At 46.7% G+C, this 26,422-nt stretch overlaps 1 protein-coding gene and 1 pseudogene across 1 annotated transcript in view; both read right to left on the bottom strand.

Moving 5' to 3' along the window:
- The window catches only part of LOC134966452 (carotenoid-cleaving dioxygenase, mitochondrial-like), a 189,436-nt gene that overhangs the window by 9,938 nt on the left and 153,076 nt on the right, over positions 1-26,422 (bottom strand). The window lies entirely within an intron of this gene.
- On the bottom strand, positions 21,554-21,672 carry LOC134968175 (5S ribosomal RNA; annotated as a pseudogene).

Genomic DNA, 26,422 nt, shown 5'->3' with positions numbered 1-26,422 from the left:
GGTGAAAAGAAGACACCACTTTAGGTAAGTAACCTGGGCAAACTCTCAGAACTGCCCGGTCACGATGGAATATAGAAAGGTTGGACGACAGGACAAAGCGCCTAAGTTGTACACCCTTCTAGCAGAGGCAAAAACCAGCAGAAACAAGATCTTGGCTTTGAGCCATTTAATGTCCACTAACTCAAGAGGTTCAAATGGCGACTCTTGCAGAGCATTCAGGACAACAGACAGATCCCATGGAGCCACAGGAGGGACATAGGGAGACTGAATCCGTAACACACCCTGAGTGAATGTATGAACGTCAGGTATAGACGCAGTTTTTCACTGAAACCACACCAACAAGGCAGATATGCGAAACTTGAGGGAAGCCAGACAAAGGCCTAAGTCCAGGCCTTGTTGCAGGAAAGACAGGATTCAGGATGTTTTGAATCTGTACGCATCATAACTCTTATCAGCACACCAGGTGAAGTAAGAATTCTAGACCCTATAATAGATCTGAGCAGACGTTGGCTTACGGGCTTTCAACATAGTTTGAATGACTACCTCAGAGATTCCTTTGGCTCTCAGGAGTGATGCTTCAAGAGCCACGCCGTCAAAGCCACTCTGGCCAAGTCTGGATAGAGACAAGGGCCCTGTACGAGGAGGTCTGGTAATTGAGGAAGTAGAAGAGGACGCTCTGTCGATAGACCCTGCAGGTCTGAGAACCAATGCTGTCTGGGCCACACCGGAGCGACTAGAAGTAGTATTCCTCCTTCTTGTTTGAACTTCCGCAGAACCCTGGGCAGGAGTGACACTGGAGGGAACACGTAAGGCAGACGAAAATTCCATGGAGTGGCTACTGCGTCGACGAATGCTGCTTGAGGATCCCTGGTCTTTGATCCGAAGACCGGAACTTTGTGATTGTGTCGAGAAGCCATCCGGTCTACTTCTGGTAGGCCCACCATGTCCACTAGGAGTTGAAAGACTTCTGGATGAAGACTGCACTCTCCGGAGTGTACGTCCTGGCGACTGAGGAGGTCTGCTTTCCAGTTTAGGACACCCAGAATGAACACTGCCGGTATTGCTGGCAGATGACGTTCTGCCCATTGAAGGATTTTTGACACTTCCAACATTGCCACGCGGCTTTGAGTGCCGCCTTGATGGTTGATGTATGCTACCGTGGTGGTGTTATCTGACCGTACTTGAACAGGCCTGTTCTGTACCAGATGCAGGGTGAAAGTTAATGCATTGAACACCGCCCGCAGTTCCAGATGTTTATCGGGAGAAGGGACTCCTCCTTGGTCCAATGACCCTGGAAAGAGTGCTGCTCCAACACCGCACCTCATCCCCGCAGACTGGCATCTGTCGTCAGCAGGACCCAGTCGGGGTTTCAGAAGGGACGGCCCCTGCTCAATTGCTGGTCCAGGAGTCAAGGTAATCATGTGAGATCTGATCCGATGAGGTAGGCCGTCCCCCTTGGAAAGGATTAACCTCTGCAGAGGGCGGGAATGAAATTGAGCGTACTCTACCATGTCGAATGCCGACACCATCAGGCCAAGTACTTGCATCGCCGAGTGTATCGACACTCTGGGCGACAGATGAAGCATCTCTTCCTGTCCTGAAGCTTTAGGACTTTCTTCGGAGACAGGAACAGACGCTGACTGTGTGTGTCCAGGAGTGGCCCCAGGTGCACCATGCTCTGAGCTGCAACCAGCAAGGATTTCTTCCAATTGATGAGCCACCCGCGGGCTTGTAGGAAGCTTACCGTCAGTTGTAGATGACTGAGGAGGACATTGTGGAAGTTTGCCAGGATCAGCGAGTCATCCAGATACGGCAGGATCCTGACTCCCTGGTGACGGAGATGTGCCGTCATTACGATCATGACCTTAGTGAAGATCCGTGGAGCCATAGCCATTCCAAATGGCAGAGCCTGGAACTGATAATGTAGGTTGCCAATAGCAAACCGCAGATACTGCTGATGTGACTTGGCAATAGGTATATGCAGGTACGCATCCTGACTATCCAGGGATAACATATAGTCTCCGGGTTCCATCGCCAGCAAAATTGAGCGCAGCGTCTCCATACGGAACTTGGACACTCTCACAAACTTGTTTAGTGATTTGAGGTTGAGTATAGGCTGGAATGACCCATTGGGTTTCGAGACTAGAAACAGGGTCGAGTAGTAACCACTGCCCCTTTGGGACAAAGGCACTGGCACTACCACTCCTGTATCCAGGAGGAAACTCACAACCTGCTGCAGAGTTTGCGCCTTTAGTGGATCCGAAGGGGATGACCGTGGTGCAAAGCTGGTGAAGGGGATGTCTCGTGAAAGAGACTGTGCACCCATGCATCTTAAGTGGTCTTTAATCAGACCTGGGTGAACTGCAGAAGTTGGCCTCCCACCCTGGGATTCCCCAGGCGGAGGCCCGCCCCGTCACGCGGCAGGCTTGTGTTTAGAAGAAGGCGGCCGGGCCGCCCAGGACTGCTTTGCCTTGGGCTTAGTGGTTTGAAAAGCCTGAGATTGTCTCGGGTATGCCTGACCTTTTGTTTTCCCTCAAGGTCAAAAGGAATGAAAAGTGGTACCTTTTGCCTTCTGTGCAGAAGTATTAGTATTTGGGAGAACAGCAATCTTAGAAGCCACCAGATCAGACAGGATTTTATTTAGGTCTTCCTCAAACAAGATGTCTCCCTTAAAAGGGAGTACATCCAAGGTCTTTTTGGAGTCCAGGTGCACCTTCCATGACCTCAACCACAGAATGCGGCAAGCCAGGACAGACGTAGTCAACGCCTTGGCCGCCAACACACCCGCCTCAGAGGACGCCTCTTGAATATAAAAAGAGATGGTGGTGATGTGAGACAGGTATTCTCTGGCATTGTCAGATATATTCTCGGGCAGCCCTTCCTCTAATGCCTGAACCCATGCTTTAATACCTTTAGCAGCCCAGGAGACAGCAATAGTGGGTCTATGTACAGCACCTGTCAGGGAGTAAATAGATTTTAAGCATTCCTCCACACGCTTATCTGTCAGTTCTTTCAGTGAAGTGACAATTTGTGACAGGCAGAGTGGATGACACCACTAGGCAGGTGACATTTGAATCCACCGGCAGTGAATTTTTCCACTTGTTACATAACTCTGCCGGGAGAGGATAGTGAGCTAAGGCCCGTTTGGAGAGAGGGAATTTTTTTCCTGGATTAGACCAGGGTTCCTGCCTGATGCCTACCAAATGGTCAGAATGTGATAATAGATTTTTAGCCACTTTCTGCCGTTTAAACATGTCAGTTTTCATGGTGACAGTAGTGGAATCCTCAACATCAGTGATTTGTAGGATTTGCTTAATAGCAACCACTAGAGCAGGGACGTCAACTTGCAATGTAGAATCCTCATCAGAAACACCTGATTCAGTGTCTGACAGGGCAGTATGATCCCCCTCCTCTTCAGATGAAACATCTGAGAGATTTGTGGATTGTGAGGAGGAAGCAGCCCGATTAGATGACCCAGAGACAGGGGATTGACCTGGATTTTTGTCTGACCATGGAATGAGTCAACTGCTGCAACTGGTTAGACAGGTTGTCCACCCAAGGCGGACTGACCATAGGTACTATTTGAGGCTGTATTGTGTATTGGTCCAGGTGGTCCCATAGGGGGCGTTAGGCGTTCCCCTAGATAACCCAGTAGGTTTGAGAACGCGGCCCAGGGTGGCTCTTGATTGGTTACAGGAGCCGCGGACTGACTAGGGGGTTTATGACACATAGTACACAGACCATCATACACAGCTTCCCCCTTTGGTAAATCCTTGGCGCATGCTTTGCATGATGCAGGAGCGTCCACAGACTTAAGGTCCATACACACTGGGCGTTTTTGCCCAGCGTGTATGAACAGCGATGATCGCTGACATCGCTGGGCTGGGTATTACCAGTAGATGAACGGCGGCTGCCAGCGATGAAGCGGGAGCGCGCATCAGCGCTCACCGCTCATCGCTTGTCCATACACACTGGGTGGCTTTGAGGTGAAAATCGCCCAGTGTGTTTGGGTCTTTACTGTCCTTTCTGTTAGACATTGAACACATATGCAACATATCCGATCTTGTGTGACTGAGTACAAGTAAAATACACGTAATAGATATTGTGACGCACTATATAAACGACCCTGACGCACCTAGTTCCTTAGGGTACGGAATATAGTGATAGATATCTGGGAAACACAGAAAGTGAAACCTCACAGCAGATACAGGTACACACAGTCACAATAGTTAGCAATGCAGATAATTATTATATTAAAATAATACTGCACTGAACTAATATACACACACACACACACACACACACACACACACACACACACACACACATCACCAGTACAATGCCCCTTTCTGCTCTAATTATAAGAAATAGTAATAGGCAGCCCTATACCACTTAGACTCCCTGTTGGTGGGAATCATTAAGTGAAATGTGAAAACAGTAGTGGTAGGGCGCTCCAAGCAGGGTCACAGTATCAGTAGCCCTCTCCTTGGTCTTCGTATGATAATACAAACAGACAATTAAAAGTCCAACATAATTTATTAAAATGTTCTTCTTAAAGTTCAAAAGTTCCGTTATCAGGTTATAAAGTTTAATTATATCCAACCAATTGGATTAATGGAGGAAGTGAGGTAATCGTTGGTCCCTTATATATAGTCTTAGTCTGAGAGCTGTCTCTCAGTTCCAGTCTGACACCCAAGTGAGCAACAGTGAGGAGGTGATATTGCGATATTGTTTTATGTTTTTTATAGTCACTATTGAGAGAATCACTACTTGCTCACTTGTATAGTCCACAATTGATCAAATAAATATGTTAATGTAATGGAATTTTTATTTGGATGGAATGTGTTTCCTTATAGCCAATGTAATAATTTGATCAGGATTTTGTTCCTGATAGTGACTGTTCCAAAACCTGTTTTTATAGGTATTATATATGCACTGTATTTAAACACTGGGATACACTGGAATATATGCTATTAATTCCCAATTGAGGTATGTTGTATATGTTTATATTCTGAAAAAAAGGTGAAAGCCCTTTTATTTGTTTTTTAGATAGTGATTGGAGTTCTTTTGTTAGATTTAAGAACTTAAAGACTGGAGGCTCTCTTGTGAGTTAGTGATTTTGGGTTGAATATTTCCATCATACTGGTCTTTCTATTTAGGAATAATGTAAAAATATTCTTTTTGGGTAATGTTTGACTTAGTTGTATATTTGTATATAGAAAAAATGCCTTTGTACACAAAAGAACCTTTTGGACCAAACATTTGATTAAGTACCCTTCCGATTGAATTCTCCTGATTAGGTGAGGAACGAAGTTGTGTGACCTATTATCTCTATTGAGATTTTACCTACACCTACCATATACCCGCATAGGGTTCACTAAGGTATGCAAACAATTATAAAGGATTATATAGTTCCTGGATTGGGACCTGATTCCCATTATGAATCCTGTGATTGGAATGCTTTTACTCTCATGGTTTTTCCTCTACCAGCTTTTCTATTTTCTTTCTTGTTATAGGTAAAAACACGTCGATTTGTAATCAGAAGCACACATTGTAATGTATGGTCTTTGTATATAATATACTTATTGTATGTATTTTTGGAATTGTAGACATACGCCCCTGATGAATTCTCTTAGGAGACGAAACGCGTCGGGTTTTTGTCTGTGATGTCCATGGTGACCCCAAAAAGGAAGAACAATCATTGCACCTTCAAAATTTTAAGAACAACATTTTAATAAATTATGTTGGACTTTTAATTGGCTGTTTGTATTATCATACGAAGACCATGGAGAGGGCTACTGATACTATGACACTGACTGGAGCGCCCTACCACTACTGTTTTCACACACACACACACACACACACACACACACACACACACACACACACACACACACACACACACATATAAATAAAACACAGCACGGTTTCTAGACCGGAGGTATATATCAGAATACTTGTACAATATATTCTGTAATAGGTACACTTTTTCTTAACTAACGCTGTCTGTATAAAGACATGTGACATGTAGAATACTCAAGTGTTTGTAAACTCACAGTGTTCTATACAGGCGGTTTTACAAGGGAGACCTTGCCCTGCAGTCCCGGAGACCAGCCTCAGCTATACCTAAGATGGCGCCCAGTGTCTCAGTCAAGGAGTGAGGGAGTGTGAGGAAGCTCCAGGGTGGGAAAATAGACGTTATGGTAATAACTTACCGTTGATAACGTGATTTCTCTTATGTCCACAGGTATCCACAGGATGACATTGGGATATGGTTGTGCGACAGCGGAAATGGCACCAACACGGTCACGAGCTTTCTGGCCTCCCAGGATGCATCGGGGCCTCACCATATAGTCCCGCCCACTGACTCAGTCAAATCAGTTCTTTCCACAGCGATTTAGGCAGGAGCATCAGGTAGAAACCTATTTAGGCGATAAGAACACACATACACACCCTTCCATACAAAAGGGAAGAGGTTTAGTGATTGTCAAGATCCTCAAATCAAGTGCGTCAGGGTGGGATCCCTGTGGATACCTTTGGACATAAGAGAAATCACGTTATCACGGTAAGTTCTTAACATAACGTCTATTTCTCTGGCTGGGTCCACAGGATTATCCACAGGATAACATTGGGATTCCCAAAGCCAATTTTAGTGGTGGGGACGCTCCTGATTACATAGGAGGACCTTTCGCCCGAAGTCTGCATCATGAGAGGCAAAAGTATCCAAGGCATAATGTCTAATGAATGTGTTTATGGAAGACCATGTGGCTGCCTTACAAATCTGTTCTGCTGAAGCACCCTGTTGTGCTGCCCATGAAGGACCTACCTTACGTGTAGAGTGAGCAGAGACATTAGCCGGAGTAGAGAGATCTGCATGAGAATAAGCTTCTGATATTACCATTCGGAGCCATCTCGCCAGCGTCTGTTTACTAGCAGGCCATCCTCTTCTATGAAATCCGTAGAGGATGAAGAGAGAATCTGTTTTCCTGATGGCACTAGTACGATCTACTTAGATTCTTAATGCTCGGACTACGTCCAGCGACGCTTCTCCCGCAGAAAGTCCCGATACCTGAAAAGCTGGGACTACAATATCTTCGTTAAGGCGAAACTTTGAAACCACCTTTGGAATATAACCAGATCTCGTTCTGAGAACTGCTCTGTCTGGAAAAAAACTTAGAAAGGAGACTTACACGATAACGCTCCTAAATCTGACACTCTTCTGGCTGACGCCATTGCCAGTAGAAAAAGTACTTTAGCCGTTAACCATTTAAGATCTGCTCTCTTAAGCGGTTCAAACGGAGGACCCTGGAGGAATTTAAGAACTAAATTCAAATCCCAGGAAGCTGCAGGAGGAACAAATGATGGTTGAATATGTACAACTCCATGAAAGAAAGTACGTACATCCTGTAAATCAGCAATCTTTCGCTAAAACCATATAGTTAATGCTGATACTTGAACTCTCAAGGAAGCAACTTTCAAATCTTTATCCAATCCTGCTTGAAGGAAAACCAAAATCCTGGATACTTTAAAAGATCTTGGATTCAAACTTTTTCCAGCACACCAATGAATATAGGCTTGCCATATTCTATGATACACACGAGCTGCAGAAGGATTTCTTGCTCCAAGCATACGTTTGGATTACTGGTTTTGAAAATCCTCTAGCTTCTAAGATAGAGGTTTCAACAGCCACGCCATCAAAGACAGACGATCCAGATGACTGTGGCAACAAGGACCCTGCATCAGCAGATCTGGACGTTGAGGAAGCAATATCGGTGCTTCTACGGACATTCTCAGCAGATCTGTGTACCAATGCCTTCTTGGCCAAGCTGGAGCTATTAGAATTATTGCTCCCTTTGCTTGCTTTATTTTTCTCACTACTCTGGGTAACAGACATATTGGAGGAAACAGATATGCCAGATGAAATTTCCATTCTACTGACAGTGCGTCTACAAGGACTGCTCCTGGGTCCCTTGTTCTCGATCCGTACCTTGGAACTTTGTTGTTTAGACGAGACGCCATGAGGTCTATCTCTGGTAGACCCCATCTGTTCACTAGTGTCTGAAACACTTCTGGGTGTAATGCCCATTCGGTTTCCTGAATGGTGTGTCGACTGAGAAAATCCGCTTCCCAGTTCAGAACACCTGGGACAAACACTGCTGACAATGCTGGGAGATGGAGCTCGGCCCATCTTAGAATGGGAGCTACTTCCTCCATCAATATTTTGCTGTGAGTTCCTCCTTGATGATTGAGGTACGCTACTGCTGTAGCATTATCTGAGCGAATCTGGACCAGTCTTCCTTGCAGCCTGTCCTTTGCCTGAACTAGAGCCAAGTAAATGGTCCTTATTTCCAACAGATTTATTGGCAGGCGACTTTCCCTTGCGGTCCATTTTCCCTGGAACCAAAGGCTTCCGAGTACCGCTCCCCAGCCTTGCAGGCTGGCATCTGTTGTCAGGACTTGCCATTCTTTTATCCAACAGGGTCTCCCCTTGTTTAAATGGTCTGTCTGTAGCCACCACGCTAGAGACCTTTTTACGTTTACTGGAAACTTTATCATCTGCTTTTTTATTGTCTGATGATTTCGTTCCATTTGGTCAGAATAAGGTGCTGCAGTGGTCTGGAGTGGAATTGTGCATATTCCACCATGTCAAAGGTTGATACCATCAGACCGAATAGTCGCATTGCTGCATGGACTGACATTGTCTGGGCCTGCAACGCTTCCTGAGCCATGACCTGTGCCTTGACTATTTTTTTCTCTGGTAAGAGAATTTTCTGTAGGTCAGAATCCAATATGGCCCCCAAATGAACCATCCGCTGTGACGGATTCAGAGACGACTTTTCCCAATTTATGAGCCACCCGTGTCTCTGTAAACAAACTATTGTCTGTTGAAGATGGCTCAAAAGTAAATCTTGCGAATGTGCCAAGATTAACAGGTCGTCGAGGTATGGAAATATTCCTATCCCCTGTTTGCGCAGACAAGCTGCCATAACCACCATAATTTTGGTAAACACCCTGGGTGCTGTTGCTAGCCCGAAGGGCAAGGCTTGGAACTGAAAATGTTCCTGAAGGATGGCAAACCTGAGGTAACACTGATGAGACAGTGCTATAGGCACATGTAGGTAAGCATCCCGTACATCCAGAGATACCATGTAATCTCCCGGTTCCATAGCCAACATTATGGAGCGTAACGTCTCCATGTGGAACCTTGGAATCCAAATGTATTTGTTCAACATTTTCAGATTGAGAATTGGTCGAAATGACCCATTTGGCTTCTGGATCAGAAATAGATTGGAGTAAAACCCCTGTCCCCTCTGTGATGGCGGTACTGGGACAATCACACCTGACTGCAGTAATTTTTGGACTGCTTCTTGCAGGGCATTGACCTTCGACTCTATACGAGATGGGCTGGTGCAAAAAAATCTTTGAGGAGGCTGCCTCCTGAATGGGAACCCATACCCCTGAGATACCACCTTCTGCACCTAAGCATCTGTTGTTGACTGTTGCCATATGTGTGCAAAATTAAGGATTCGGCCTCCAACCCTGGAATCCTCTAGGCAGAGGCCTGTCTCTTCAGGCTGATGGTTTCTGTTCAGGCTTGGAAGCTGGCTTTTTGCTAGCCCACTGCTTCCTACCCCTGGTTTTGAACTGGGGTTGCTTAGACTCCTCTTTAGCTTTCGCTTTGCCAACGAAATGAGCAAAACTTTGAACCCTTAGACTTAGGGTTATAAGTAGCCGGAAATCTGACCTTCTTTGATTCAGCCTCTGATTCTAGGATATCAGATAATGGTTTCCCAAACAACATATTACCAATGAAAGGCAATGCTTCCAATTCTTTCTTGGATTCCGCATCTGCTTTCCAGGTACGTAGCCAAAATGCTCTGCGAGCGGCTACTGTCAAGGCTGAAGCTTTAGAAGCAATTGTACCCACATCAATTGCTGCTTCTTCTAAGTATTGGGCAGATTGTCTTAAACGGCTTAAATTATACTCTTGCTCCCTATTAGGAGCAGAGATGTCATTTTCTAGTTCCTCTATCCATTCGGCAATTGCCTTAGCTACCCAGGCCGAAGCCATAGCAGGTCTTACCACTGCTCCTACTAGAGAAAATAAATTTTTCAGGAAGCTATCTACCCTTCTGTCTGTGACATCATTTAGTGAGGTAGATGACAGTGGTAAAGCAAACTTATGCACAAGTCGCAGTACATGTGCATCTACTTTTGGAGGAACTTCTCTTTTCGAACAATCCGCAGCTGGAAATGGATACAGGTTGAGTATCCCATATCCAAATATTCCGAAATATGGAATATTCCGAATTACGGAATTTTTTCAGTAAGAGTGAGATAGTGAAACCTTTGTTTTCTGATGGCTCAAAGTGCACAAACTTTGTTTAATACACAGTTATTAAAAATATTGTATTAAATGACCTTCAGGCTGTGTGTACAAGGTGTATATGAAACATAAATGAATTGTGTGAATGTACACACACTTTGTTTAATGCACAAAGTTATTAAAAATATTGGCTAAAATTACCTTCAGGCTGTGTGTATTAGGTTTATATGAAACATAAATGCATTCTGTGCTTAGACTTATGTCCCATCGCCATGATATCTCATTATAGTATGCAATTATTCCAAAATACGGAAAAATCCGATATCCAAAATTCTTCCGGTCCCAAGCATTTTGGATAAGGGATACTCAACCTGTAATAAGAATTCCATCTTTTCGGAATCTTATATTTCTTACTGGGCGTCGCCCAAGACTCATCCATCATTTCCGTCCGCTCATCAGACGCTGGGAATGCAGTTTTAACTGATTTTGTTAGTTTAAACACAGGTGCTTTAGATTTTAACACTGCCTTGGCTGGCTCTTGCAAAGAGAGAACAGCCTTCACAGCATCAATAAGTTCAGCTACATCCTTTGAACTAAAACTCTGCGACTGATCATCATACGGAGTATTTGAATATACTGTATCATCATCTGTTGTCTCATCTTGTTTAGTCTGCCACATAGACGCATCTGTCTTAGTCTTACCTGTCCCTCGATTGCTCGTAGAGGCTACTGGAACCAAGCCGTAGGAAGGGAGCTGCATGTATGGGTTAATAGTGTAACCTAACCCTTGAGGTGGTGCTACCGGAGTTAACCTGTCCGCTATTGAAGATAAAGTCTTTGCGAACATATTCCATGGTGGCTCTGTTGGTGGTTGAACCAACTCCTGTTTTGTACTCTGCTGAAAAGCAAAACAGTTCGCACACAACCCCTCATAAGTGACCAATTGGTCCATACCAATTAAACCTGTCTTACAAGATAAGCATGCTAGGGACGTAGGAGTGCTTGATAAATTCTCCTCGTCACTTTTGCCGCTCACAGACATGGTAATAATCTGTTAATGACTACACAATTTGTGACTGAAAATCACCTATATATGAGTATATAGAAGTGAGATCAATCTGACCACAGCCGTGCACCTGAATTGAGGGTCAGAACAGGACTGACAACATAGAAAAGTCAGCACACATACTAGCAGTCAGTCACATGTTAAGGCATTAGACATTGTCATATGAGAATACAACCCCCATAACAACTTACAAGTAAGTAGGAAAATTGTACTTCTGTTTCAAATGGTTCTTTTTCAACATAACATGCAGAAAACACAGTAATATACAGATCTCATATGCAATATGTACTAAAAATTAACAATTCATACTAACAAGTAGAGAGAATTTTTAGTACTGTATACCCTTCCTCTGTAGAGCGGGATACAGGGAGACTCACCACACTTCCATATCCAAGCAAATGCGCTCGTAAGACGCTGAGTGGAATTAGACGCTACTGATGTACACTACCGCTCCTGATAACTGATAACGGACACAGTCGCTCACTGACGGACACGGACGCTCAGCCACTCCCATGTGTATGCAGACGCTAAGGCCTGCGACTCGGTCTAGGCGGGATCTCTAGTGTACACAACCGCAGCGTCTAAGCTGCGACCGAGTACCCTCGTGGTAGCGTCTGAGACGGAAGTGAGGTCATTTAGTTCATGGACGGGAGACGCGCGGAAACTGGTCATGAACTCGGAGGAGGGGCGGCCAGGAGAGCGTCTGAATCCCCCTGTTGACTTAAACTCCAAGGATCGCGGCCTCTACCTAGTCCTGGCGCCTATGATCCCTAGAGCGTAGCGCTGTCGCACTCGAGATGTTCGGCGCATCAACACACTGTTTGTAGTCTCCACCAATACAGTGTAGCTGTGTCCGGACCCCTCTAGTAAGAGGAAATCCATAGACTTACCTTCCCCCCATGCTCCGGCCACAGCCTGGTTACGTCTGCTGTACCTGCTAGAACATCCGACACAGACGCCCGTCGAGACAGCACTGTACCGCGAAGGTAAGCGTTGTTGCGACCCGGTGGGGAGCTGTTGGAGCGACTCTTTCCAGTATGCGTTTAAGACGCTGTTAAGAAAAGTCGCTCAAAAAAAACATAGTAAGTCTATAAACATAAAATAATAAAACATTCAGGCTGCTTTATCTACAGCAGCCCTGTGACCATGGTCCGGCTTCCTGCCGCACCAAGCAAAAAACTGATTTGACTGAGTCAGTGGGCGGGACTATATGGTGAGGCCCCGATGCATCCTAGGAGGCCAGAAAGCTTGTGACCGTGTTGGTGCCATTTCCGCTGTCGCTCAACCATATCCCAATGTTATCCTGTGGATAATCCTGTGGACCCAGCCAGAGAAATCTGCAATAGATATCGCCCTGGGACGGGGAGGGGCTACAGGTCAATCGCCGACTCCCCTATGCTGGGCATCACCGCCGGTACTACGGAGCCTTATTAACAGGGGCGTTAGTACACCCGACCTGTACTCCTATGCCCTGGTGGATATAGTGGGGTCCCTGCTCGGTGACAGTGTCCATGCCAGCGTCGCAGTCTGTCTCCCTAGATATGCGATTAGAACACGATTTAATGGCGGGTACTGCCTGGGGAACACTCTTACCTCCTCCCCGTAGCAGCCATGCAAACCAGGAGAGCGCCTGCGACCGTGTGCCTAAAGCCGGAGAGTCTCCGCGGCAAGTACCCGGGAACAGGCGGTGGGAGTATGCGACGCCGCTTGGGAGGTCATGGAGCTGTAGCGCTGAAGTGTCACCATGACATACAGCGCTGACAGCCCAGTTCTGAAGACATTTTCTGTCAGAAAAAGCTTTTTCAGGGGGTCCCAGTGCATCCCTCCTGTTATGGTGACCTGCTGCTGCTGCAGCACCAACTGAAACTGAGCTCACAGTGCCTGGAGGCGGGGTTGCAGAGGAGGCCCCAATGCATCCTGGGACAGCCTAAAGTTTTAGCCTGTTGGTGCCTCTGGATCAAGATCCACTCTACACCCGATGTTTTCCCTGTGGCACACAGTGTACTCTGCTGCAGAAAGATATGATTTAGTTTAGGGGTAAAAGTGTGTGTGTGTGTGTGTGTGACGATAGGTGGAACTACCTCCTCCATGGCCAAGCACAGCAATTCCAACAGAAAAACCCGCCCCACCACCCATGTCAATAGATGCGTTAGTGTCACTGACGGACTGCAGCCACTTTTTCCTTCCACAGGCCCTGGCGGCTCCATGGTCCTCCTCCACCTGCAGCCCACCCCTTCAGGTACTCATACACCATGGGCAGGATGTAATAGAGTCTGAGTTCGCCGGACGTGTGGGTTGCCGGACAAACTCGTACATTTTTTTTAAAGTGGCAATCATTTACAAGGCATGGTTTTCCCTTGTAAATGACTGCCCCTTTAAAAAAGAGTCAGAGTTCAGCCGTCAACTCGGACTCTTTTACATCCCGCCCGCTGTGTCTGTCAGATGGCGTTCATCCCCTCCTCAGGTCTTAGTGGCTTTCTTTTTCGGCACGGCATATGTGAATTCATGCCGTCACTGCTGTGCATTACACACCCATTAAATATATGCTCACGGCACTCTCCCAATATATGTGTCAGTCTTTCAGTAAAGCTTTGAACATGTGATTCAAACTCCCTTCCCCTTTACCCCCATCAATAGTATTTTGACATTTGTAATAAGTGAAGAATGAACAGTGCAGCACATGTATTATGATACAGTATATGCCTAGTATTGAGCAATAAAGATTGATTTAGGTATTAAAGCATGGTGTACTGTGATGGCTTCGCTGTGACACACTATACTTGAAAGTAACGTCTTATGTTTATTTTTTGGTATAATTGTATGCAAAGAGAGTGACATGACTGACCCAGCCTCCACGTGCCTTTCAGGAAAGCACATCACACCAAACTATGGGTTACAGTACCTTTTATTTGCTCTAATGAGTATCTACTTCCCTTCTCACATGGCAACTTGCCACAGAGGAGTGAAAGAAAGCATGGCAGCAGGGCCGTCTTTTCGTATGGGCTCAATGGGCTCTTGCCCAAGGGCCCCAGGAGTATAAGGGCCCTAGGCTGATGGCTGAGGGTCCCCTCTTTCCAGGGGTACCAGATTTATGAAAATCGGCCCTGGGGAACCAGAGATATCCGACTTGAAAGCAGTGGTCCCCATCCAAGCCTTTTAATTGCTCTTCCCAGCCAGATATCTCGGGTTCTGTCTGACTTGAGTTTTTCTGAGGCTATAATCCAAAAGCTGTGACTCTCCCCTTTTGGTGGACACTGGCAGCGTGTCTCTACTATGCCCAGGACCAGAGATATCAGCCTTCAAGCAGCTGGTCCCTGCTCCAGCTCCACATGCCTAATATGCAGTTTTAGATTTTCATTGGTGAATTGCTCTGGCTCCTGAACTCTGATCCCCAAGTCCCCAGAACCTTCTGAAAGGTGGGAATCTCTAGGTTTTTGTACTATTCAAAGCTAAGAAATATATTCAGAAACTTGAGATATCTGCAGTCAAGGAATCTGCCCTCCCACCGGAAAATGATAAATATTAAGCCCTCTCCACTATCCACCCCTCCCCTACGTATTAAATACCCCCTACCACCCTGGAAGTTATGTACCAGGGGCTTCTTAATTCAGCCCAATGCCCCCTTCTACAGTTTAGCCCCATCTGTGCAGTAATGGAGTAATTAGCAGAAATCACTGCTCCAGGTCCTACATGCGGAGTGGAAGATAGAACACCCCCTACTGCCAAAGGGACATCAAAGCAGCCACTGATAGCACCCACCACCCCTACCGCTGGAGGATGGGTAGGGGGCCCAGTGCATTGCTGTGCCCAGGGGCCTACACTGCTGTTAAGATGGCTCTGCATGGCAGACTAATTACTTCAGAACAAACACTGTGGTTATGTCACTTATGTAATATATATGCAGTTAATTTCTTTTATAGGAGATGTTGGAAAGGGCTGCTAACCTGTAATGTGTACACAACAGCGGGCCTAATTCAGACCTGATCGGTGCTGTGCGTTTTCGCACAGTAGCCGATCAGGTCTGAACTGCGCATGCGCTGGCTCAGCCCTGCGACCACCTCTACCTGATTGACAGGCAGAGGCGGTCGCTGGGCGGGAAGGCGGCGTTTGGCCGCCTTTTAGTGGGCGTGGTCCGGGCAACGCAGGCGTGCCCGGACCGTGCGGGGGGCGGGCCGCGGCAGCTGCATGACGTCACACGCAACTGCTGTGACTAGCACAGTGTACTTGTGCTACGGGGTAGGGCAGGGGTCAGGGAACTTTTTTACCTTTTACCCCAAAATATATTTAGATACGCCGACGTTACCACCTTGATTTGAAAGGAAGGAAATCATATCATTGTGCATATATACTGGTTATCACTGTTTATATGGCATTTCTGAGATACTGTATATATATATATATATATATATATATTTATTTTATCATTTTCGCCAATTAATTTTTGGTATTGAATAGGTTAATTAACACTTTCTCCCCAAAACACCACAATGAATGTAAGAAAGATGGATGAGGGGGGAAGGGGGGTGGGACATGACTTTTAGGAGACAGATGGTCACATCCTCACCTCAGTAATGTCAGTGGGAATTTCCCACTATTCTGTGTGTGGGTTGGCGGGCCTCGGCCGGGAGGACAGGACAGCGCAGGACGGGCGGGCATGAGGGAGCGCAGTGTGACATCAGCACGTTACACCGTAGCCAGGAACACAGCACAGGGCGGCCAGGAGCACAGGGCAGGGCGGGCAGGAGGGAGCGCGGTGTGATGTCAGCACGTCACATCGCAAGCCGGCCGGTGCTGGACGGGGCTGTCTCTCGGCAGCTCAACCCTCCATTACCCCTAGGAATTTCATTTTTACCCCTGTTCCCTGACCACTGGGGTAGGGCCTGACATGTGGGGTGGACTAGTCCTGTGCTGGGCGACCCCCGCATGTCAGTGTGGGTGATCGTAGATGGGCTAAATTTAGCACATCTACGATCAGGTCTGAATTAGGCCTAGTTTACCTATAGAGACTATACCACCTCCATGAATATCTAGATACAATTCTAGTTTGAAGAGGTAACTCATGAGAGCAAAGGGAAGGCAAGCACTGTAGCAGGGTGGGTCAGCTAGGCACTCCGCTGCAAATAACCGCACGGTTGCGGTGCACTTTGTAAATGAGGGCCAGTGTATGCGGACTACGAGAATAACATACATTATTACATCAGGTAGCGTATGGATCATTAACCACCACCCAATTTGACTACAATGACAGTACTAATAAAAGTTCTTTTAGCGGGTTGTCTTCAGTTTGCCGGCTGTCGGGATCCCGGTGCACAGTATACCGGGGCTAGAATCCCGACAGCCGGCATACCGACACTTTTTCTCCCTCTTGGGGGACCACGACCTCACTGCCACTGTGCCCTGCAGCGCACGGGGCTCATCGGGATCTCTGCGCCGGTATGCTGGTTGCCGGGAGCCCGGACGCCGGCATACCATACCACACCCCTTTTAGCAGAGTCCTGATTTTTTCTTTTTTTATAATTTGTAATAACAGTTATGTCTCATTTTATTTACTAATATATTTTCAGGTTTCCTTTTAGGTATATCTTTGTTATATCATAATAACCAGAAAACAAGTGGAAACCAGCTCTAAGTTCACTTTGTCTGTCAAAAACACTCCTTATTAAAGTCCCAAATGTGACCGTATTTAATGTATTCCAGTAAAGATTTTGCTCAATATAACCGGCAATCTTTCTTTTTTTTCCTCTGATTCCTTGAATAACGAGATTTATAGTAAGAACTCACCGTTGTTAAATCACTTTCTGCTAGGTACACTGGGCTCCACAGGGAATGACATTGGGGTGTAGAGTAGGATCTTGATCCGAGGCACCAACAGGCTCAAAGCTTTGACTGTTCCCAGAATGCCTAGCGCCGCCTCCTCTATAACCCCACCTCTGTGCACAGGAGCTCAGTTTTTGTTAACCAGTCCAATGCAGTAGCAGGCAAAATAGACGACAACTGTTAGTAGCCACATACACCACATTCTCATGACAGGAGAAGTGTCAGCGGCTAATGCCATACCAACCCAAAGAAGCTAAGTGCGTCACGGTGGGCGCCCTGTGGAGCCCAGTGTACCTCACAGAAAGATTTAACAACGGTAAGTTCTTACCATAAATCTCGTTTTCTGCTGCGGGGTACTCTGGGCTCTACAGGGAATGACATTGGGGATGTCCTAAAGCATTTCCTTATGGGAGGGGACGCACTGTAGTAGAATGGGACTTTATGGTAGCAGGAGCTGGAAGGCCAGCCTGTACATAAGTATGTGCAATCACCATTCTAATCCATCTGGCTAGGGTTTGCTTGTGAGCAGGCCAGCCACGTTTGTGAAAACCAAACAGAACAAAGTGAGAATCCAGGGCCGGCGCCACCATTAGGCAGCTGCCTATGAGCGCTGGCCCCTAGAGGGCGGCATGCTCCCTTTAAATCCATTTAAAAAAAAATATTTTTCTATAGTAGGTTGGCCTACGGGCGGCCGCGGCGAGGGTCTTGTAGCGCTCACATGCCATGCACTTCAAGGAATCATCGTGCATGGTGCCCTCCCCCTGGCCTATCAGACACTTCCCGCTTCACAAAACTAAGCAGCACTGGGACCCGGGACATCCTCCGTGTGTCGTCCCAGCCGGCAGTTCCCTGTCCCTCCCCCTTGCTGTTCCTGCAGTGGCCGATCCTGACAAGCGCAGCGGAGTTTCTCCTATCTGCGCAGTGCGAGGTGACGCTAGGTGAGCACTACTGTGTGAGTGTGTGTGACAGTGGGTGACTGCTGAGTGTGAGCTAAAGTGGGTGACTGCTGAGTGTGAGTGTGTGTGACAGTGGATGACTGCTGAGTGTGAGTGACAGTGGGTGACTGCTGTGTGTGTGTGTGTGTGTGTGACAGTGGGGGACTGATGAGTATGAGTGATAGGGGGCGACTGCTGAGTTTAAGTGTGTGTGACAGTGGGTGACTGGTGAGTGTGAGTGTGTGAGACTGGTGAGTGTGTGTGACAGCGGGTGACTGCTGAGTATGAGTGACAGTGGATGACTGCTGAGTGTGACAGTGAGTGACTGCTGAGTGTGAGTGTGTGTGACTGGTGAGTGTGTATGACAGTGAGTGACTGACTGCTGTGTGGGTTACTGCGCCAACTTTAAACTGCCACTGAATCTGCCCTGGTGCTGGACCTGATTTGAGATGTCAATGTCCCTGCTTGGGAAGGAGCTGCAGTGGGTGAGAAATGGAACTGGGGAGAGGAACTAGGGGCTAAAGAGAAGGAAGTTAGTTATACCCCTTTCACACCGTCTGAAGCGGGTCGCACCCAAGAGCCTGACACCCAGGGTGCGACCCGCCTCAAGACCATTTCACACCGCAGCCAGCAGCCCGGCATATTGCCGGGTTGCTGACGTCAGCGGTGGGAGCAGTGCTTGGAGATGACATGATCTCAAAGCGCTGCCCGTACATAGAGAGTGAACGGGAAACTGGTCGCATTGACCCGGCTCCCGTTCACACCACACAGTGAGCCGGATTGAAGACGTGTTCAACCCTGCTCACGACCAGGGTTGAAAAACCCTTGCACCTTTCAGACCGCACATTAACACGGGTTATGCACGCTCATGTTTCCACAACCCATGTTCATAGGTGGCGGTCTGAAAGGGGTATTAGAGGTGCCGGGGTGTGAGAAGGAAGCAGGTAGGCAGTGAGGGAAGAAAGCAGGCAGGGAGTGAAACAAGGTGCAGGGAATGAGGGTGGTGGGGGGTCAGCAGTGAGAAGTGCAGGAGTTGAGAAAGAAGAAGGGGATGAAAGGATAGCCGGCAGTTGCAGGGGGTAAGTAAAGGTGAGAGACGCAGGCGATCAGACACAAAGAAGAGCATGTGGGGAGTAGGAGGATTCCTAAAATGATGGGGGTGCTCAATTTATACTTCCATATTCCCACTTTGCGCATTGACAGTATATGTATTTAGGACTGGGTGCATTTTAACATGTGTGCATTTTATGTAATATGACATAAGGTTTTCTTTTTCTGTTATTTTGCCGCTTCAGGATGATCACAAACATTATTTACACATCCTCTAGAACAGAGGTTCTCAAACTCGGTCCTCGGGGGCCCACACAGTGCATGTTTTGCAGGTAACCCAGCAGGTGCACAGGTGTATTAATTACTCACCGACACATTTTAAAAGGTCCACAGGTGGAGCTAATTATTTCACTTGCGATTCTGTGAGGAGACCTGCAAAACATGCACTGTGTGTGCCCCCGAGGACCGAGTTTGAGAACCTCTGCTCTAGAACGTGATCACACATTTTGTCTTTCCTGAATATATGTATATATTTATGATGTCGTTTCTGATGCAGTCTCTTCCCTCCAAACACATCGCAGGTGGTCTTATCACACACAAATAGGTATATCGCCCGTTCTATTGAACGGGCGATGTTTGTCTGTAGTGCATCAGTGGTTGTGTACACTTGTTATGTCTGTGTAGGCACCGTTCACAGACATATTGCATCAACCCTTCAGCACAGCTGATGCTGATATATCTTGCAGATATATCGGCCTGTCTGGCTGTGTGTATGGGCGACCGTCGGGTTAAAGTGGGGGGGAATGAGGTGGAACTGCGTTCCACCACCTGTAATGGCAGGGGTCCGTGTGCACCGCACACATTGCACCCATTATAGAAATGCCAATGGTTGTGTGTGTAGATATTTTCATACAATTGCACAACAAGACCAATATACCAGCAGAGGGATCTGAAGATGTATGCTTCAACGCGGAACAGAAAATAATAAATAAAAGTCTTTGTAACTTTTAAAACTAATCAATACTGTAGCTGCTAGCTTACTTAGAGGTCTGGGGGGTGGGGGTGGGAGACTGAAGTTTTGCCTAGGGTACCAAGAAACCTTGCACCGGCCCTGAGAGAATACGACTTCCTGATGGAGGCAGTTCTCTTCACGTAGATACGGAGAGCTCGTATCACATCCAAAGACCTCTCTTTGGAAGACAATTCAGGAGAGGCAAAGGCCGGAACCACAATCTTCTGATTAAGGTGAAAAGAAGACAGCACCTTAGGTAAATACCCGGGACATGTTCTAAGAACCGCTCGATCATGGTGAAAAATCAGATATGGTGACCTACAAGATAAGGCATCCAAATCCGACACCTGTCTAGCAGAGGCAATAGCCAGCAGAAACAACACCTTAAGAGAAAGCCACTTAAGGTCTGCAGATTCAAGAGGCTCAAACGGAGACCCTTGCAACGCCTCCAGAACCGACAAGTTCCAAGGAGCCACCGGCGGGACATAAGGAGGTTGAATCCACAACACACCCTGAGTAAACTTATGAATCAGGTAAAGTTGCAATTTTTCTCTGGGACCAAACCGACAAGGCAGAAATATGAACCTTGATGGAGGCCAGACGAAGGCCCAAGTCCAGGCCTTGTTGTAGAAAGGCCAAAAGTTTGGCCGTACTAAACTTGTAAGCGTCATGATTGTTAGATGCGCACCAAGCAAAGTAAGAATTCCAGACCCCATGATAAATCCGAACAGAAGTCAGTTTCCAGGCCTTCAACATGGTTTGAATGACCGCCTCAGAAAATCCTTTGGCCCTTAGGACGGAAGCTTCAAGAGCCATGCCGTCAAAGCCAACCGGGCTAAATCCTCATATAGGAAAAAGGGAGAGAGAGAAGGCTCTTGTGTGGGCGCACTCTTTAGAAAATGAGGAAAATTCCTGACATGTGAAAGGAAATAATTAAAACATGGTTTTTAATGTTAACGTTCTAAACGAAAGTACCCATATAATTGATCCATATGAAATAAAGATGATTGAAATTTTAAAATGTTCTGGTCTGTTTAATCACAAAGTGTGATTGGAATGGTTGTAGACATTTGATCGTCTTACCCCCATTTCCCCTGACCAGTACAGAATATCTGTATTAATGGGACCGAGGAGTGGTCATGAAGAATTATATGATAAGTACGTCCCAAAAGGGCTACTTAGATTCAAAAATTAGTGGTCACCTGCATTCAAAAGGACCTGACTTTGTAACGTGAGCCACAATAGTTGGTCGTAAGCCTCAAATAAGACAGAATATAATGGAAGTAAGAGTTAGTGGTGATACTGCTGTTGGCGTCGCAACTCACATAGAAAGGGAAATGATCCCTGCTCTACAACACCAGGTATTCGCAGGAAGTCTCCTCTCCCAGTACTAACCCGGCCCAACGCTGTTTGGCTTCCAAGATCGGACGAGATCGGGCATTGGCAGCGTGGTATGATAGTAGAGAATTTATATTATAGTACACCAATGGGAGTGCACCTATATATGAAATAAGAGAAGGAAAGAAGAGTGTGGAGACAGTTTAGAAAGCGAGGAAGAGAGATGAATGAGTAAAGTAAATTATGTGGATCTGCTTTCTACGTTAGGCACGGCTCATCAAATCCCACATCTGTGGTATTGAGCTCCGTGGATCATAGATGAGAGTCCACGGAAGAATAGTAAAGCATGGGCAAGAGGTACATGATCTGTGAGTTTGTTTAAATTGTCTGACAAAAAGACAGCACAAAAAACCAATGGGAGATTGGGTTAAAAATCTGATGGATAATACATTAATTGTCTGTGTCACCAGAGAGATTTAGCCATGAACAGTAAATACTGGCATTAGCCCATGAGGAAAAGAAGAAGAAAAAGAAAGAATTGCTTTCTATTATTTGAATCCTTGGCATGTTAGTCAGACTGGGCAGACAATGCAATCATGGTATTTAAGCATCAATTTGTGAAATCTCATTACTAATCATAATACATTCCTGAACTGAGTGTGGAGATTCATTTAGGTTTGAAAAATCAAGTATAATGAATCCCACAGATTAAGCCAGGAAGACAGTGGTATTGTCAGTAACAAAGAAGGCACTGAAATTAACAGTGAATGAACAAAATTCTATAACAATATACTGGTCTCTGCTGATGTAGAATCAGGCAAACAGTATGAGATATTTAACAAATATGAAAAAGTTATTATATATGTGTGTACAGCTGCTGTTTGAGTAATAGAGCTTATAGCAGCAATCTGTATGTGTACTACACAAGTCTGGTAGAATATGTGCTGCAATACAACATATTGTCAAAACACACATATAATGTTACTGTCTGTGTGTATTGTGCACAAGACAGTAGTGGGCTTACGATCACCAGGATTGTAGAGGTCAAAGTGGGCAAGTCAGGGCATCTTTCAGGTACCGAATGCAGGAGCCAAGAGTTTACTCCATGTGCGGTCCCCTCCGTGGAAGACGCGTTTCCTTCCTGCGAATACCTGGTGTTGTAGAGCAGGGATCATTTCCCTTTCTATGTGAGTGTTATGCACACCAGTGCCAGCAGGAATGTACTGGTGTCTGAACGGTGAGGGATGCAAAACAAATGAACTCACAGACAGACTGGGGAATATGACATTACATACACAGAAGGTGATAGGGTAACAAAATAAACACAAAGTGAACAGAGAAGCCCAAAGGCTAAGAAACTGGGTGTCTCCCTAGTATTAGGAATGCTCAGATGGAAAGAAGCGAGATGTAGTGATTTAATACTTAGAGAACCCGAAATGCTGTTGCTAAGGGCAACAGCAAAACCCTAAAGGGTTACCAACGGGTGTGGCAGTAAACTCCTTGGTCAGAGATGGAATAATAGACACAAGGAGAGTCTCCACAATCCTAGTCCTCACTTGCAGTGCACTGGTTCAGCTTACTGCCACTAAACTGACACCTGAACACCTTGCACAGTGAGAAAGGATTTTGGCAGGCAAGTCCGAGAATACAGCCGCAAACTTGCTAGGTTCACAGAGTAGCAAAAGAACCCCAGCAGGTTAAACGACTGACTCCAGTCTTACTGCTAGGTCTGGATTGGCAGAGTGTAATACCAAATCCCAAGGCCTATTTGCAGTAAGCAACAAACAAATACAAAGTTTACACAGTACTAGCTAGCTTTCAGGAACTCACTAACCAACAAAGATTCAGCAGCATCTGCCTAACATGAGAAGAGGGTTTATATAGCAGGTGCTGTCCACGCCCCACTCAGACCTCACAGACTGTGAGCACAAAAACCAGCACCGGATCCCCTGCCGTGCACAGAGCCTGTAACCACTGCACAGCAAAAGACCCGAACCGGAGTATCAGCTACGCTCAGGTTACTCCGCTAGCACTTGTCTCCCGGTTGCCATGACGACGTGGCAGCACAGAGCAGGAGACCCTAACAGTGAGTTGCGACGCCAACAGCAGTATCACCACTAACTCTTACTTCCATTATATTCTGTCTTATTTGAGGCTTACGACCAACTATTGTGGCTCACGTTACAAAGTCAGGTACTTTTGAATGCAGGTGACCACTAATTTTTGAATCTAAGTAGCCCTTTTGGGACGTACTTATCATATAATTCTTCATGACCACTCCTCGGTCCCATTAATACAGATATTCTGTACTGGTCAGGGGAAATGGGGGTAAGACGATCAAATGTCTACAACCATTCCAATCACACTTTGTGATTAAACAGACCAGAACATTTTAAAATTTCAATCATCTTTATTTCATATGGATCAATTATATGGGTACTTTCGTTTTAAACGTTAACATTAAAAACCATGTTTTAATTATTTCCTTTCACATGTCATAGGAATTTTCCTCATTTTCTAAAGAGTGCGCCCACACAAGAGCCTTCTCTCTCTCCCTTTTTCCAGTACATGTACTCTCTGGCTCTGGGCGCACCACCACTAAGGACAACGTTATCTATCTAAGTTAAAAACAGGTGTTTTTTTCTTTTCTTTCCAATTTTGGAGTATCTATTTGTCCGTGTTTGGTTCTCTCGTATCAATACTGTATCAATTTGACCGGTGCCCGATCGCCCCCTGTCTAGTCATAAATCCTGATATACACAGGGGCCCTGAACAAGGAGATCTGGGCGCTGCGGAAGTATAAGGGGACGCTCTATCGAGAGACCCTGAAGGTCTGACAACCAATGCCATCTGGGTCACGCTGGATCGATCAGAAGTAGGATTCATCCTTCTTGCTTGAACTTCCTTATTACTCTGGGCAGGAGTGACACCAGAGGGAACACGTAGGGCAGCCGAAAGTTCCATGGATTTGCCAGTGCATCCACGAACGCTGCTTGAGGATCCCTTTTCCTTGCTCCGAAGACCAGAACCTTGTAATTGTGTTGAGATGCCAGTAGGTCCACATCTGGAAGGCCCCACTTGTCCACGAGGAGTTGAAACACATCTGGATGGAGGCTCCACTCTCCGGCGTGTACGTCCTGATGACTGAGGAAGTCCGCTTCCCGGTTTAGGACCCCCGGAATGAACACTGCCGATATGGCTGGCAGATGGTTTTCTGCCCACTGAAGAATACGTGATACCATGCGGCTTCGAGTGCCGCCTTGATGATTGATGTAAGCCACCATGGTGGCGTTGTCCGACTGTACTTGAACAGGTCTGTTCTGTATTAAATGCTGGGCCAAGTTCAATGAGTTGAACACCGCCCGCAATTCCAGAATGTTTATCGGGAGTACAGACTCCTCCTTGGTCCACCGACCAAGGGAGTGTTGCTCCAACACCACGCCCCAACCTCTCAGACTGGCATCCGTCGTCAGAAGGACCCAGTTGGAGATCCAGAAGGGACGACCCCTGCTCAATAGTTGGTCCTGAAGCCACCAGCTCAGTGACAGACGGACCTCTGGAGACAATGAGATCATTTGAGACCTGATCCGGTGAGGCAGGCCATCCCACTTGGCAAGAATCAGCCTCTGGAGAGGGCGGGAATGGAATTGAGCGTACTCCACCATGTCGAAAGCCGACACCATGAGACCTAGCACTTGCATTGCCGAATGTATCGACACTTGCGGACGAGATAGGAAGCATCCAATCCTGTCCTGAAGCTCCAGGACATTCTCTTGAGACTAGAACAACCGCTGGTTGTGAGTGTCCAACAACGCCCCCAGGTGCACCATGCTGAGCAGGGACCAGGGAGGATTTATTCCAGTTGATATGCCACCCGCAGGCTTGCAGAAACTGGATAGTCAGATCCAGATGGCATAGGAGAATCTCTGGGGAATTTGCCAGGATCAACAAGTCATCCAAGTACGGTAGGATCCTGACCCCTTGACGGCCGTCATTACCGCCATGACCTTGGTGGAGACTTGCAGTGCCGTGGTCAAACCAAAAGGTAACGCCCGAAATTGGTAATGGAGGTTGCCAACCGCAAACCTCAGGTACTGCTGATGCGACACTGCAATGGGAATATGCAGGTAAGCATCCTGTATGTCCAGTGAGACCATATAGTCCCCAGGCTCCAAGGCCAAAACAATAGAGCGAAGAGTTTCCATACGAAACTTGGAGACCTTCACAAATTTGTTCAAGGACTTGAGGTTGGGCCAGGAAGACCCATTCGGTTTCAGGACTAGGAACAGCGGTGACTAGTACCCCTTGCCTCTCTGAGCCAGAGGCACCTGTACTACCACTCCTGTGTCCAGGAGGGACTGTACCACCGAATGAAGAATTTTTGCCTTCACCTGATTCGAAGGGAAGTCTGTCAGGCAAAATTGATGAGGGGGACGATTCTTGAAGGATACGGCGTAACCTTGAGTGACAACTTCCCGTACCCAGGCATCGGAAGTGGTCTTCAACCATTCCTGGGTAAACCCTAGAAGTCGGACCCCACTCTGGGATCCCACAGAGGGAGGCCTGCCCCGTCATGCAGCAGGCTTGTCAGTTTTGGAAGCAGGCTGACGGGCAGCCCAGGCCTGTTTGGGTTTATTGGGTTTGGAAGTGCGCACCTGTTTTGGGTACACCTGACCTTTTGCTTTCCCTGAAGGATGAAAGGAGCAAAAGGAAGTACTCTTAGCCTTCGGCACTGAAGGAGCAGTACTAGGAAGACATGCTGTTTTAGCAGACGCTAAGTCAGCCACTATCTTGTTGAGGTCTTCTCCGAAAAGAATGTCTCCTTTGAAGGAGAGTACCTCCAGGGTTTTCCTAGAGTCCATGTCCACAGACCAGGA

This window comes from Pseudophryne corroboree, chromosome 10, assembly GCF_028390025.1.
Source record: "Pseudophryne corroboree isolate aPseCor3 chromosome 10, aPseCor3.hap2, whole genome shotgun sequence".
Lineage (NCBI taxonomy): Eukaryota > Metazoa > Chordata > Amphibia > Anura > Myobatrachidae > Pseudophryne > Pseudophryne corroboree.
Note: the sequence above shows the minus strand (reverse complement) of the source record. Positions and strands in the feature narration are given on the sequence as shown.